Source organism: Lepidochelys kempii, chromosome 6 (assembly GCF_965140285.1).
Source record: "Lepidochelys kempii isolate rLepKem1 chromosome 6, rLepKem1.hap1, whole genome shotgun sequence".
Taxonomy (NCBI): domain Eukaryota; kingdom Metazoa; phylum Chordata; order Testudines; family Cheloniidae; genus Lepidochelys; species Lepidochelys kempii.
Genome location: NC_136385.1, coordinates 23,701,201 through 23,716,997, shown reverse-complemented (window position 1 = coordinate 23,716,997; position 15,797 = coordinate 23,701,201). Strand labels below are relative to the sequence as shown.

Below are 15,797 nucleotides of genomic sequence, written 5' to 3'. Positions count from 1 at the left end.
GAACACTTCTGTCAAAGGGATGGCAGGAAAGGAGGTTGGTTTTCCCCTTTTCCCCGAAAGGCAGCTCCTGCTGAGCAAGAACCCTGGGCCTGGGAGCGAGGGGGCTGTAACCACATCCCTGCGCCTGCGGGTGGCGTTAGCAGTCCCGTGCTCGTGAAGCAGCAATGCACCCATGGGGGCGGCGGGGGGTCTGTGTTAGTCATGGAGACTTTCTACTGACGTGGACGATGGCACGTGAAGCCTCCTGCGGGGGCCTGGAACAGAGGGAGGTTGTAGCTCTGCAAAGCGGCCAAAGGCGGCAGAGGCGAGCTGCCGTGTGGGGCTGGGAAAGGCATCGTGCAGCCCTCCTGCTTTGCGCCAGTTAAAGGGAAAGCCAGCGAGAGGGAGGCTGCGGCTGCTTCCCCATCCCAGGCAGAGGCGGAGCAGCGGCTCGCGGGGAGCCCGGTAAGTGCCCCTGGGCGCCTCTCCCCCGCGGCGCTGCCGCCTCCCCAGGGATGCCGCTTGGGGTCGGGGTCGGGGTCGGGGTGGGGGAGGCTCTTGCCCGTCCCCTTTCCAGCCGCCCCTTCGCCCGCCCTGGGACCCGGCGTCTGCCTCCTCCTGGGAGGCGGGGATCGCCGCGCCCCGCGCTGGGCAAATGCACTAGGGTTGGCGAGTGCCCCGGCGCTGTGCATTGGCCTGCAGCCGGGCAGGGATGAGGCTGCCGCTGTGTGTGTGTGTCCTTTCTCCCTCTGTAATGCAGAGAGAAACCGTGGGCTGACATGCAATTGGCTGCAATGCACTCCCCTACTACTACGAGGTGGGGGCATAATCGTTCTAGATGCACTCGAGGTACCCTCCCTTTTTGTATTCCCCCCCCCCCAATTTGTTGCATCATGCCCCCTTTTTTGTAAACGTTTCTTGCTTTACCTTGCACTGCAGCTCTACCTGTCTGCTCCAGGGCAGCAGCGTTTCCAGTGAGGAGGCGGCGTCCCTAGGACACCCTTCGGTCCGTGTGGCTCAGCCATGCCGTCCTGGAAAGTTGGGCAAATTCATATTGCTGTTTCTTTCCCAAAGCTACTTCCCCTCCCCCCACCCGCAACAGATAAGAGGAAACCAGTGAGTTGAGCGTTGCATATTCCAAGACCTGATTTGTTGCTTTGTTCCTGTTTAGAGATGTAGTTTTGAAGTTTTGCACTCCCTTACAGGGTGTCTGGAAGGGACCCAGTGGTTATGGCAGGGACTGTGAGGTAAGACTCTGGGTTTCTGCTCCTGGATGTGACACTGACTTGCTTTGTGACCTTGGGTGAGTCCCCTCCACTGCCCTGGGCCTCAGGTCCCCCCTCAGTGAGCTGGGAATGATTAATTTGTGGTCTGATCTATCTCAGCTGTGTGGTGATGAAGCTTAATTAATGTTTTTAAGTCTCTCTCTCTGGACTGATGGAAAAATGCATTAAGTGCAGAAGGTGGATGTTCTTGTAAAGCTGTGCCTGTGCGATGCTTCCTGCCCATCTGTCTCAGCAGGCTTTCTTCTTCTCTGTGAGAAACCTTGACCTGAGCCAGCCCGGATAGGCTCCTAAGACTCCTTGCAGCCCCTTTAATTGTCCCAGCATCAGTGTATGATTCTCTGCTGCCCTTGCTCTCAAGTATGGTACTTTCTCATGCTGCTTCACTCTTACAGCCCCATAAACTGGGAATCTGTCCCTCCGCTTTCAAACCGAGGTCTCACGCCAGCCTGACTCTATGGACTGCCACCATGTTCACTCCTGCCAGTTTGCATACAGTCTCTGGGGAATGTAGAGCAAAAAGCAGGCCTTGTGGATGACACACAGGTCCCTGGACACCCTTAGTATGACTTCAGCCGTGAACTGAAACCAACTGTAACAAAATTAGTTGATGAACTGTGGGCCTGATTCTACTCTCCTTCACGCTGATGTCACCCGATTGACTTTAATGGAGTTACTCCTCCTGTACTCCAGTGTAAGTGAGCAGAGACTCAGGACGTGTGTCCACATTTTTCTCTGGTGAGCCCTGTAGCTGTAAAGATGTTTTGCATTTCTCTAGAGCTCTTCATCTGAGGATCTCAAAGCACTTCACAAGCTTAAGTTAATTAAGCCTGACCAACACCCCTTTGAGATAGGTCAGTTTTATTATACCCTGTTTACAGATAGCCCATCTGTGTTTCTGCTTTCCTGTGTAACTTGCTCAAGGTTGTATTGGAAGTCAATGACGCAGCTAGGAAAAGAATCCAGGTGTGCTTGCGTCCGTTGCTGTACTCCAACTCCTGCAAAGTGCTGACTTCTACTACATTAAGACTGTGGCTGTGTGTGTGTAGTTATATAAACTGAACTTTCCAAAGCACCCAGCCTTTCTCAATCAAGGTTTCTAACCTTTTTAATTCATACGCCCTGACAGTCTGCTGGAGTCTAGCAGACCTCAGGGTAGAGTGCAGGGTGCATTTACTTGGTTTATCTTTTTTTATTTGTTTAAATTCCCCAGTGGATAGAAACCCTGGTCTGGGACTCAGGATACTTGGGTTCTGTTCTCTGCTACTGACCTGCTGTGTGTCCTTGGGAGAGTTGGTTCACTCTCTGTTTCTCCTCCTGTCCATTCTCTGCCTTGCCCATTTAGCTTGTAAGATATTTGGGGGAGGGGCTGTCTCCTACTACAGTGCGTGTGTTTGTGCAGCTCCTTGCACAAAGTTGCATCAGTCTCTGAGCCACTACTGCATCAATCTAGCCGCGACTGTAATACACACAGCAGCATGGCGGTTGCTGCTATTTCAGGCTGCAGCTGCAATGATTCTGATCAATGTTGCTCTCTGTGGATCGCTTTATTTAAAGCTGTCTGCAAGTGGGCATTCAATGGGTCATCAAAATAAAGCGGTAAATAATGGATACCTCAGAATCTTATATGAGAGGATTCTGACATTAGGTGCTTTCTCTCGGCTTACTGCTTACTGAGCTAGCTCAGCTGGGTAGCCTTGAAAGCAAGGCCATAGCAGACTCCTAACAAAAAGAGTTATTCTAACCTATGCCCCAGAAAGTAAGTACAAGTCTTTAATCGGGATTTACCTTCCTTGACAGGTGCCCCGCACTGAGGTTCTTACCTTCAGGATTTCAGCTGTGCATTATTTTATTTGTATTAAAATCCAACCCAGTAAGTCATAGTATCTCTTATCACCATATGTGTGGGCCAGTTTGTTTTACAGTGAGACTTGGAGTAAGGCCGCTTATGTGGAGAATCACAAGGGTTGCATTATTTGCAGGGGGAGGTAAAATATGGATCAAATCCAGACTTTAGAAGAACTACAGTATGGGAGCATTTTCCAGTAAAATCAGTGGTCAATTTTTAGATCTAGCAACCTTGTTAATATCCTATGAAGACATTAGAGACCTAGTCAGATTTCCTGTCACCATCGCATGAGGGACATGTACAGTGTTCAGTTAACCAATCAATATAAATGACTGATAATGTGTCAGGTCCATTCGCTTCCCTTACTGCCCTTCCCATTCATCTGGGTATTGGCAATGGGTAACATTTGCATGATTTCCTAGTCAGCACAAAGGCCTGGAAGCTTGTGAGCATGGAAATAGGTCCCAGGTCTTGTGTTTTGTCTGATCCCGTGTTCTAGATTTCTATCTATGCAATGATACCTTGGCATTGTCATAGCTAGAGAGGGGCTTGAGGTAAATGTTTGGATTTTATACGTCCTCAAAGTTTGGGAGCTGTTTGGGTCTGGGGCTTTGGTTCAGGCCCATCTCTAAGGAGAACGAAAGGTTTCAGAGTAGCAGCCATGTTAGTCTGTATTCGCAAAAAGAAAAGGAGTACTTGTGGCACCTTAGAGACTAACCAATTTATTTGAGCATAAGCTTTCGTAAATTCGTTCGTCTCTAAGGTGCCACAAGTACTCCTTTTCTTTCTAAGGAGAACTTCACTGATCTCTAGTGCACTAGGGTACAAGCCTCATATTTCACATGCATGTACAATAACTCTTGCATAACATCTGTCATGCTGAGTATTGTGAAATACTTCAGAGGGAGGCCAAGCAGAGGGGGAGGCTTCTGGAGGTGGGGCAGCAGAAGAGAAAGCAGAGAGGGGAAACATTGTGCAGAGCTGGAGTGGAGTGCAAGATGAGAGTTGACACCTAAAAATAAGTGATGCAGGGTGTTAACACTTACTCCCGGGGGTAGTGCTTAGGATGGGGCACAGTGCTTATACTACATGGAGTAGTCTTGCTGGAGTGTTTCAGAGTAGCAGCCGTGTTAGTCTGTATCCAAAAAAAGAAAAGGAGGACTTGTGGCACCTGAGAAACTAAGACATTTATTTGAGCATAAGCTTTTGTGAGCTACAGCTCACTTCAGTGGATGCATGTAGTGGAAAATACAGTGGGGAGATTTTATTTACACAGAGAACATGAAACAATGGGTGTTACCATACACACTGTAACGAGAGTGATCAGGTAAGGTGAGCTATTACCAGCAGGAGAGTAATTTTTGCTGGAGTGTGTGTTCTGGCTGCACAAAGAATTTAAAATAGATAATTATTAAAATCTCAGGAGTATCAAGTGATCATCTCTTCACTGCAACCAAATAACCCCAAGGAACTGGAGAGGTCCCACAGAGAGGGAGTGACCAATCGATCACGCACCCTTGGGAGGGTGCATCCAGGTGTTACACAGGGATGTTATGTATTCCCCCCCTCATCCTTGCCCAGCCACAGGACATGACACTGTGCAAGCCTGAGAATCTGGCTCTTCAGCTCAAGCTGTGAAGCCCAAGGCCTGAGTCTTTGGAACTTCCCGATTCAATACCTGTGTTGTCCCAGATGGTGGCCATCTTGCAGACTCGGATGAATCTTCACTGTGCTGAGAGCCCAACCCAGACTTCATTCCCTAGGGCTAGCTGAAGACACACAATCTCTCTCTCTTCTGGGGTAATTACCAAGTGGATGGCAGCTGTGGAAAAGTGGCACACTTTGGTGAGGCAGCTGTGATGAGAGGGGGAGGTGGCTCCAACTGTCTTGGCAAAGGGAAGATCTGGCCATATCCACTGTGCTCACCTGAGCAACCTGGTGGTGAGGATTTCTGAGGAACCCTGCCAGGCTGGCTCTCACTTTAGCTAAACAGTGCTTCCTTTTCTGGGCCCTCTGGCTCAAGTGGGCATCACTCACTGGATCACCTTGGGAACGACCAGACTCAAGAGGCTCCACTTCAGCACCTCTCCACCCTGTCTGCTTCAGACAGCTCCCCAAACCACATTACCCAACTGCTATTGTCTGGGCATCACTCCATTCATCTCTCTTTAGAGCGCCTCAGGCATGGCAGAGGGAAAGAATGTTAACCATGATTGTTCCTCACCCCCCCTTTCTATCACAAACTGTTAGTGCATTCCCTTGCTTTCCACTCTTATACTGGCTCCATGGGAAGGGAATACAGTGGTTCCTGCAGAAATTCCTTCAGCTCGGTATCTGCAGCAGGGACTATGATTTATAAGATGCAAGACCTGCCAAGGTGTAGTAATAGGGTTAAATATAACTAGACCTATGGCCTCCTTTTCAGTTGACGCTGAATTTTGGGGCCATGCGGGGACCTGCCTGACCGCTGGTGTAAATTGGAGCAGCCACAGGGCTACTCCTGCATACACTCTAGTCTGAGAAACAGATTATCCAGAGCACAATGTGTCCAGGCCACACCTCCAGCATATTTCTCATCTCCTGCCTGTGTCGGGGCGAGGGGTGTCTACGAACAGGGCTAGTGCAGAACCCTTCCACTAACTCCTCAATGGCCAGGGAGGCCCTCTGCACAGGGTGTATTTTCAGTGGGCTGTTAGCACCCACTCTAAGGTCCCTCATGTGTGCTGCCAGAATGGCATAAAAGGTCATTAGCATTGCGTGTAAAGTCAGAGGCCTAGGTTTGTGAAGAGAGAAATTCAAATTATTTTGTGAGGTTGTCACAGGCTGTGGAGATAATATGTAACAAGCTGTGGTTTGGAATGCTCAGGGCTGGCCAAACTCTCTAGTGAGCGCACTTAATCTGTGGTATACATGTTACGGTAGAACATAACAGTCTGTTCAGAATCATCTCCATTATTTCTCTTTCTCTGGACCATTTCATCAGAGACAGACACAGCCTCTCAAGGACCTAGCCCCGCTCCCATTTGACTTTCTTAAAAACTTCCCCCTGGAAATGGCTCTGCCCACCACTGGTGTTCCATAGTCTGGGAAGAAGATCTCAGCTGGTGTAAATAGGCATGATTCTGGGAAGTCAGTGGAGCAACTCCTGTTTGCACCACTGAGGAACTGAGCCATAGTGTGAGAACCATTAATCTATATTAAAATACGAATAGAAATCCAAACAGTATGCAAAGAATATTAATTTCATGATCAGGCACTTCCAGTTTTGGGTGCCTAACGTTACAATTGCCTATGGAAGCTTAATTCTACCTCCTTGTATGTATCCATAATGGCAGACTTTAATTATTGAGGAATAGCATATTATATGTCCGATGCTTTTCCGTCTATAACTATATATATATAAGATGCTGTGTATGCATGTAACACTTTTCAGTTCTCTTATAACTGCATTAATATTGATAAATAGCAGGACCCATGTATTATACTAAGCTGCAGCAGGCCACTTTTCTTAGGTGTGCTTCAGAGAATGGGGCAATTAACTGTCAGGCTAACTTAGCTGCTCACATACGCACAGCATGTGTTTTCTCAGGTGTGGTGCAGATGCTCCGATACCAAGGTGATGTTGACCTTATACAAATCTTGAAATGGATGGTACCAAGGTATTTACCTGGAAAGCTAAATGAGCTGCAAAATTCAGCCTATGTATGGCAGCATATTTTCCCCTGTTACTTCGTGTTGTGTGCTTAATATGTAGCACGTTGTGTGTCCGTATGGCTTACTGTGGGGTGTGTGGTTTTTTTGTTTTTTGTTTTAAATGTAAATAACTTTCAAGGACTCTCTCTGGCCTTTCTGGGGTAAGACCAATTGGTGCAAATAGCATCTTTGCCTGTCCGAACTGGTGTAGCTACACTGCTGGTTGTAGTCTGGGTAAATACCCAGTGTAGACCAGGCCTAAACTTGTCTCCTCCCAAACTCTGCCTTCTGCAGGGTGGAATTTTCTTGTGATCAGGTCTTGTTGTATGGCTGTACCCTACAGAAGTCATAAGCCTCAAGGAAGGGAATTGGAGTGAGATCCACCACTGCTGTCAGCATCCAACCTAGCTGTGAATTTCCATGGGTATCAGAAAGTAAGACTATAATAACGAACAAAGTATTTAACTGGAGGAAGAATGAGGCAGGGTGTGTGAGAGCGCAAGCTTATCTGATTCCACATGACTCTCTGCAAGGCTTTAAAGAGGCCATCAATAATTAGTGAGCCCTACTGGTTTCCTGGGGACATTAAGTAATGGAATAATTCAAGCTCCTCTTGTTTCAGTGGTGCCTGTAGCTCTGAAAGCTCATTCCCTGGCCTCTCCTTCAGTGCGAGGCCAATCTTCAGCTGATGTGAACGTCCTTTGTGTGTTGTGGGTGTTCTTTTCCCCTGCCCCCTAGGTTGCGTGGAGTGCCTCACTCTGTCCGGTCGCAGTCTGTCCCAGTTTATTGCTGAGATGCTCAGAGTTCAGGTTCTCAGTCGCTGCCATGACAGCAGGGTGGGCTGAATGTTTCATGGCGGGTGGTTAGGACTTGCATGCACAGTTCCTAGTTATCGTGAATGGAAGCCCGTAGCTATTCCTGCTACAGTCTGAAAAAATATGTATGCATGGTGGAGTTGATGCCTCAGGGGTCTGGTAACAAGCTGCAGACTTCCATCTCTGTGTCATGAGTTCAAATTTAGGCCAGGTCATTCGTGATCAAGAGTTGCTGTGGGTGTCAGATGTTAAATGAGTTTGCTAGTCTTACTCCACTTCACCTTGTTCAAAGCATCATGGCCTTAGCTGGCTCTCTTATAGGCCACCTCAACAGAGGTGAGGGACTGAATGGGCCAGGAGACAGATCTCCTTTCTCTTGTGCAGGAGGGATACCAGGTCAGAGCTGAGGCATTTTTGGCAGGCAGGGTGCATTCCCTTGCAGTGTTGCTGCTTGTAATTGGTCTGTGGGTAAACCAGAGGACTGCAGTCTGCAAGGCTGGGTTCTGTATGGCACCTCTGTCATCCAACGGGGTGGGCCTTCCATTGTTTAGGTGGGCCTCACCCACTACTCCCAGTCCTCAACTAGGCTGGGATCTTATACCTGCACTGCATGCTAATAAAAATAACATGGTAGCACTTCATAAATAACACTGCTTTGCACAAACCCAGAAAACCTAACTGCGAATATGTAGCTTTGCTCTGCCCGGGTCTCTCATCGCTCACCAGCATGGAGGCAGACCTTTGTTCAGGTTATTTAAAGACAGAGATAAAACTGAATTGCTTGGCTTTGCCAGGTAGCTGTGTGCTGCGGCTTTAACTTTGCAAGATCACTCAAAATCAAACAACACTGATTCTGATTTTTTTTTTTTTAAAGCTCTCACTGTCAGTGGCTTGGTTTCCTTTGGGCAACTTCCCTTTACACATCTGCAAATATCAACTCTTGAAATACTTACTTACTTTTTCATACGACAGCTGCTTCTGCTGGGATTATTGCTTGAGAAGGGATGTGCACGCTGGAGTGCATGTTTATTCTTTGACTTCGTGTCAGAGGAGATTTGAATGATTTTTTTTTTTTTTTTTAACCGGGGCTATTGAGGTCTCAGATTAGAGCAGTCCAATGCGGTCTCTTTGCGGGGGCAGCAATGCGATTTGATGTTTGTTTCATTAAAACCCTTTTATATTGTAATTAGCTCCTGCCCTTGTTTTCCACTGCTCGGTGCTGTAGTCCCTATAATGCAGCTGGATGACCACACGCTTTCAGGCCTTCCTGTGCCAACATTCTGCCAGTGCTGTCTGTTCGCCTGCGGGGTATCATGGTTTCCTGGCCTGACTCTCCCCCTTCCTAGGCGTGAACGATTTACTATGTGCTTTCTAGCCAGAAGCCTATAGGAAAGAAAAGAGGGGTTGGTATCAAACAGGTTCAGGGGAAATGCCCTGCTGGGAAGCCCATCCCTCTTCCCCTCCAGCTGTTGAGATTCTTGTTAGTGATCCAAATTCAATAAAACACTAAAGCACGTGCTTACGTCCCATCAGAGTCTGTGCTTTGCTGGGCAGAGGCTAGAGTGCTGGACTGTGTTTCGATGTGCTCTGGGCATTATTACTCTTTGCATTGCAGTAGCACCGGGGGGCCTCAGCCAAGACCTGAGCCTCATTGTGCAAGGGACTGTACATATACTTAGTAAGAGACAATTTCTCTGCTCCAAAGAGTGTACAGTCTAAATAGATAATATAGACAGAGGGTGGGAGAAATAAAGGATTATCCCCCCCGTTTTACAGACGGGGAACCCAGGCGCGCAGAAACTTGCCCAAGGTCATAAAGGAAGTTTGTGTCTGAGCCAGGAATCGAACTCAGATTTCCAAAATCCCGGTTCCACTGGCTTAACAGCAAGACTGTTCCCTGCCTGAAAAGGAGGAGCCCAGTTAATTTAAGCCCTTGCTCCATGTTATCTGGCTGCTGTTGGAGGAGAGCAGCTGCCCCCCGCACTGCATAAGGGAGAAGAAAATGGCCGTTTAAACACTAAACACTTTGGATGGAGTGGAGGTTAAGGATAATCTAGGCATAGCCCAATATCTAAACAAATACTTTGCCTCAGTCTTTAATGAGGCTAATGAGAATCTTAGGGATAATGGCAGCATGACAAATGGGAATGAGGATATGGAGGTAGATAGTACCACATCTGAGGTAGAAGCGAAACTGGGACCAAATTGTGGGGCCCAGATAATCTTCATCCAAGAATATTAAAGGAACTGGCACATGAAATTGCAAGTCCATTAGCAAGAATTTTTAATGAATCTGTAAATTCAGGGGTTATACCGTATAACTGGAGAATTGCTAACATAGTTCCTATTTTTAAGAAAGGGGGGGGGAAAAGTGATCTGGTAACTACAGGCCTGTTAGTTTGACATCTGTAGTATGCAAGGTCTTTGAAAAAATTTTGACGGAGAAAGTAAAGGACATTGAGGTCAGTGGTAAATGGGACAAAATGCAACATAGTTTTACAAAAGGTCGATCATGCCAAACCAACCTGATCTCCTTTGAGAAGGTAACTGATTTTTTAGACAAAAGAAACGCAGTGGATCTAATTTACCTGGATTTCAGTACGGCATTTGATACGGTTCCACATGGGGAATTATTAACTAAATTGGAAAAGATGGGGATCAATATGAAAATTGAAAGGTGGATAAGAATCTGGTTAAAGGGGAGACTACAGCGGGTCATACTGAAAGGTGAACTGTCAGGCTGGAGGGAGGTTACGAGTGGAGTTCCTCAGGGGTCGGTTTTGGGACCAATTTTATTGAATCTTTTTATTACTGACCTCAGCACAAAAAGTGGGAGTGTGCTAATAAAGTTTGCGGATGACACAAAGCTGGGAGGTATTGCCAATTCAGAGAAGGACTGGGATATCATACAGGAAGATCTGGATGACCTTGTAAACTGGAGTAATAGTAATAGGATGAAATTTAATAGCGAGAAGTGCAAGGTCATGCATTTAGGGATTAATAACAAGAACTTTTAGTTATAAACTGGGGACACATCACCTGGAAGTAACAGAGAAGGAGAAGGACCTCGGAGTATTGGTTGACCACAGGATTACTATGAGCCGCCAATGTGATATGGCCGTGAAAAAAGCTAATGCAGTCAGGTGAGGTATTTCTAGGAGAGATAAGGAGGTGTTAGTACCGTTATACAAGGCACTGGTGAGACCTCATCTGGAATACTGTGTGCAGTTCTGGTCTCCCATGTTTAAGAAGGATGAATTCAAACTGGAACAGGTACAGAGAAGGGCTACTACGATGATCCAAGGAATGGAAAACCTGTCTTATGAAAGGAGACACGAGGAGCTTGGCTTGTTTAGCCTCACCAAAAGAAGGCTGAGGGGAGATATGATTGCTCTCTATAAATCTATCACAGGGATAAATACCATGGAGGGAGAGGAATTATTTAAGATCAGTACCAATGTAGACACAAGAACAAATGGATATAAACTGGCCATCAGGAAGTTTAGACTTGAAATTAGATGAAGGTTTCTAACCATCAGAGGAGTGAAGTTCTGGAACAGCCTTCCAAGGGAGGCAGTGGGGACAAAAGACCTATCTGGCTTCAAGATTAAGCTCGATAAGTTTATGGAGGAGATCATATGATGGAATAACATGATTTTGGCAATTAATTGATCTTTGACCCTTTGTGGTAAATAGGCCCAGTGGCCTGTGATGGGATGTTAGATGGGGTGGGATCTGAGTTACTACAGAGAATTCTTTCCTGGGTGTCTGGCTGGTGAGTCTTGCTCACATGCTCAGGGTTTAGCTGATCGCCAAATTTGGGGTCGGGAAGGAATTTTCCTCCAGGGCAGATTGGCAGAGGCCCTGGGGGTTTTTCGCCTTCCTCTGCAGCGTGGGGCACGGGTCACTTGCTGGAGGATTCTCTGCACCTTGAAGTCTTTAAACCATGATTTGAGGACTTCAATAGCTCAGACAGAGGTAAGAGGTTTATTGCAGGAGTGGGTGCATGAGATTCTGTGGCCTGCGTTGTGCAGGAGGTCAGACTAGACAATCATAATGGTCGCTTCTGACCTTAAAGCTCATAGACTTTAATCTTGCAGCAGTTGCTAATGTAGGATCACCTGAGGAAGTTTCCTACTTGTACCTGGTAGCAGGTGGATTTTTCAAGCCCTGGACTCGCTCGCTCTCTCTGTATCCCCACCCTGGGATAAAGAGGCCACCTCTTGCTGCTGCCACGTTCTTCTCCCTCTGATGTTTCATACAAGATGCCTGCACTCACTGCATGCAGTGACAATACGGTCTCTGCTCTTCCAGTTGGGCGAGGCCACTTTAGCTGCGTTTTTGTTGTTCCCCTTCCAGAAAGATTTATTAACTGTCTCTGAGGCACCATGAACATGAAACTGTTACTTCTAGTTCCAGCTCCCAGACAAGTCCTGCTTTGGCTATAAAGTAGCATGGAAAGGGGGGTGGAAAACCTGATCTTGGCAGATGGAGAATATAGGATCTTGAGAGTAATTCAATCTGTTTAAACAGCTGATCCCTTCTACCATTGTGATGAAGGGAAAGTGAACTGTTCAGTGAGCTCTTCCTCCCCCAGCACGGAGAGGAGGGAGAGTGTACATCTCTCATTTTGCAGATGGGGGAGGGAAAGTGACGCACCAACATATTAAGTGACTTGCCCAAGGTCGCATAGGAAATATGTTCTAGAGAGCTGGGAATTGAACTCAAAGCTCCTGTGCACTAGTCCAGTGCCGTACCCACAGGTTCATCCTTCCTCTTTGGGTTCAAAAAGGGGCTCCCGGTGAGCCAGGCCGTAACATGGGGCTGTATAGTTGTGCCAATATCTGGTGGCATGGTAGGACCCATGGTTTGGTCCAACTTATGTGAACTGGGCAAAGCCATGCTAGAAATTGTTTTGGAGCCAAACCCCCCCCCCCCCCTTTTTTTTTTAAATTTTTTTATTTAAAGCATAGTTCTAAGTTTTGGTGATTGGTCTTTAGGCCAAACAGTATCTACAACATGGTTCAATAAAGACCATGTCTCAACAGCGCAGTCACACATGGCTACTGTATCAGTGTAACTGGGGCCTTGGTGTGGTGTTTTGTTTACCAAGGCTGCTGGGAGGGGGAGACAGAACCTGCTCAGAGGCTCACTGATGTCAGTGCAAAGATGTATGTGATCAGGCCCCCAAGAAGCCTTTCACTTTGAGGTGTCTGGTTTCAATCTGGCTCAGGGCATTAACAACAGGAGTTGTTTACTGCGCAGCGGGGGCACACCAGCCCACTAGCATGCCAATAGCCACTGGCCCTTGTGAGCACTCTTATAGAGCGGGCAATGATTGGAAGGGGGAATGGAGCCTGAGCAGCCCTCCTTCCCCTAGAACGGGTGGTATGTGCAGGGCCTGGCAAAAACATCGCTGCTGTCTGTCGCATACTTACTCTGTGGGACAAGGGATTTCAGACTCCTCTGTTGTTAATCGAGCTCTTTTCACTTGTCTACTGGCCAGTGGAACGAAGCTAATGACAAAGGGGAGCCACCTGGAGAAATGTGCTCTGTCTAAGAAACATGCACTGGGGTGGCTTGGTGTCTCATGAGATATGCTAATCATGGTAAAATTCCTGGCTATGGGTTCAAACACTACTGTGCTGTGAAAGACACTGGCAAGACGGTTAGTGCCCTTGTGCCAGGGCAAAGAAAAATCCAGCCCCTTACCCATATGATGGTGTCTTTTTTCCCAGTGTATAAAGTAGCAGCTAATTTGAAAAAAGTCTTGTGTATTTCACTACTGTGTTCTCTGAGCCTTTCAAGTACACAATCTACACTGGGAAACTTATATGTACCGAATTGGGGAAACGGCACTCTTCCAGCAGAGGAAGTGAACCAGAAGCAGAGGAAGTCTGGCACGCTGCACAGGATGGTCACTGAAGTACACTAGGAATGGGGTAGAAGGAGCAGGCGCAACTGTGCTGCTGTAATGCCATCGTTTTCCATCTTAGATACTTCTATGGCCTCCATTACTGTCGCATCTCATCTCCTCGCAATGTATTTATCCGCCCAGTGCCTCTGTGAGGTCTGTTATCCCCATTGCATGGAACTAAGGCTCAGAGAGGTTAAGTGACTTGCCCCGCCACTCCACTCCACTCTACCCCTCCACTCCAGAAGTGCCTCGTCAGATCTCCAGTCATCACCTGTCTCTGAGCAGGGATCTCATCCCACTCTCTTCTGCGTGGAGGTTTTAAGGCTGCACGGTGATATCCGAAGCAAGCCAGTCTGCCTAACAGCCAGTAACTGTGCCCTGCTTTCTCTCTGAGGGCTATGAATGGTGTGTTGTCCGCAGTTCCAATTACCACACAGCGCTTTCTATGCAAACATCTTTATGCTTAAGGTAAAGGCATTCCAGAGAAAACAACCAACTGATTTAAACCTACCAGGAGCCACCCATCAGTTCTATGGGGCCCCAACAGGCCAAAGTCTTTCCAGCCCTGCTCTAATGGCTGCCCCCACAGCCCTTGGATAGAAGGGCCTGTCCATTTCCTGGATCAGAAAGAAGGCTCTGAGTTAGTTTAAAGGCCGACTTTTTATGCTAAAAGCCCTTTCTTTCTCTGTTGGTCTCTGACAGCCCAGTTTGAACCAATATATGCGAACCACTCCGAAGAGAGCTACCTCTCTGAAGGTATTTACAGCCTGACTGATTGGCCATAATCACCTCCCACTGTTTTTGGTTACCTCAGGAGTTCTGGTTCCCCTCCCCTCTGGAGCTGCAGAGAATCCCCAGCTCACAGTGTTACATAAACTTAATGCAATATGGCCCCAAACATATGGCATGGGATCAGTGTTAGTGCAAACAGGACACCTGTGGTTTTGAACAGTGTCCTCTGACCTTCCTCAGAGCAGAGCTAAATGATACATTGGTGGGAACAGGCGTACATGACAGCACCTTGTTGAACTAGAGTTTCCAGCATTGGTATCAATGTTGCAATTCATCTAAGTGTTTATATGGCCCTCTGCTGGAATATTTGTGCCCCTCACAATTATTAATAGATTTTTCTCCTCACAACACCCCATTTTTACAAATAGGGAGCTGAGACAGCGTAAATGAAACAACTTGGTCAGAGTTGCACAGGGCGTCTTTGATTGGGAATTGAATCCGGGTCTCCTGAGGTCCAGTACGCTGTCCAGTAACACCATCCTTCCTACCCCAGCCATGAGAAAGCTTAAGAAAAGTATTTTTGTCTCAATGTCTGACAAAGAGGAAGGATAGTCCAGTAGGATGAAGGATGGCCAGTTGAGGGCAGGAGTGAGGATAGGACTTGGTTCAATTCTTTGCTCTGCCACAGACTCCCTGTGTGACCTTGGGCAAATCACTTGAGGTGCCTAACTCCCATTGATGTCAGTGGGAGGTGGATGCCTAAATACCTTTTGCAGATCTTGGTCTTCCAGTATCTCAGGTCCCCATCTGTAAAATGGGGATAACCGTGTGGCCCTGCCTTACAGGTATATTCTGAGGCTAATGCATTAAAGATGTTGAGGTGCTTAGATACTATAGTAATGTGGGCCAGGTAAGCACACTTTAATGCAACACACCTAAGGTAATCTCCCTTTTTGGGCATTTCACTTCCCTTTTCGGTTTTATATTGCTCCTCCAAAACAAACCTGCCATCCTGCATTTTAGAGACCAGGTATGTGAGGTAATGACTTTTTATTGGACCAGCTTCTGTTGGTGGAAGGGACAAGCTTTCAAGGTTCACAGACCTCTTCCTCAGATGCTCCATGAAGCTCGAGATCTTGTCCCTTCCACCAACAGAAGTTGGTCCAATAAAAGATATTAACTCCCCTGTCCGGACCAACACAACTACAGCAACAGTGTAACCATCCCACATGTTGCCCATAAGCTTCCTTTTCAGCTGACTGGTGAAAAAGCTCTCAGCCTGTGTGCATATGCAGCCAGCTTTCTTGTTAACCTGTCTCATTCACTGGACCTGGCTGTTGTTTATGGGAGCATTTTAAATCAATTTGTGCTCGTGCAAAATTACCGTGCATTGACCTGACCCTCGTTGGCTGGATAATCTATGGGAACAGTCTTATCACTCAGTTTGCCGTCGGAAGTTTGCTTGACCCAAGCAGCTTTTGTCTTTCAGTGTAAGTTTTTTGCAAAAACCTGGGGATGGGGATGCACTG

At 47.2% G+C, this 15,797-nt stretch overlaps 1 protein-coding gene across 2 annotated transcripts in view; it reads left to right on the top strand.

The window, feature by feature from the left end:
• Positions 1-293: 293 nt before the first annotated feature.
• SLC25A22 (solute carrier family 25 member 22) overlaps positions 294-15,797 on the top strand; it is an 89,770-nt gene continuing 74,266 nt past the window's right edge. Inside the window, exons 1-2 of one of the 2 annotated variants that reach the window (XM_073347155.2) lie at positions 294-444; positions 1,185-1,226. The gene's annotated coding sequence lies outside the window, so the exon portion shown is untranslated. The remainder of the gene's footprint in view (positions 445-1,184; positions 1,227-15,797) is intronic. The other variant, XM_073347154.2, reaches the window with a different exon arrangement.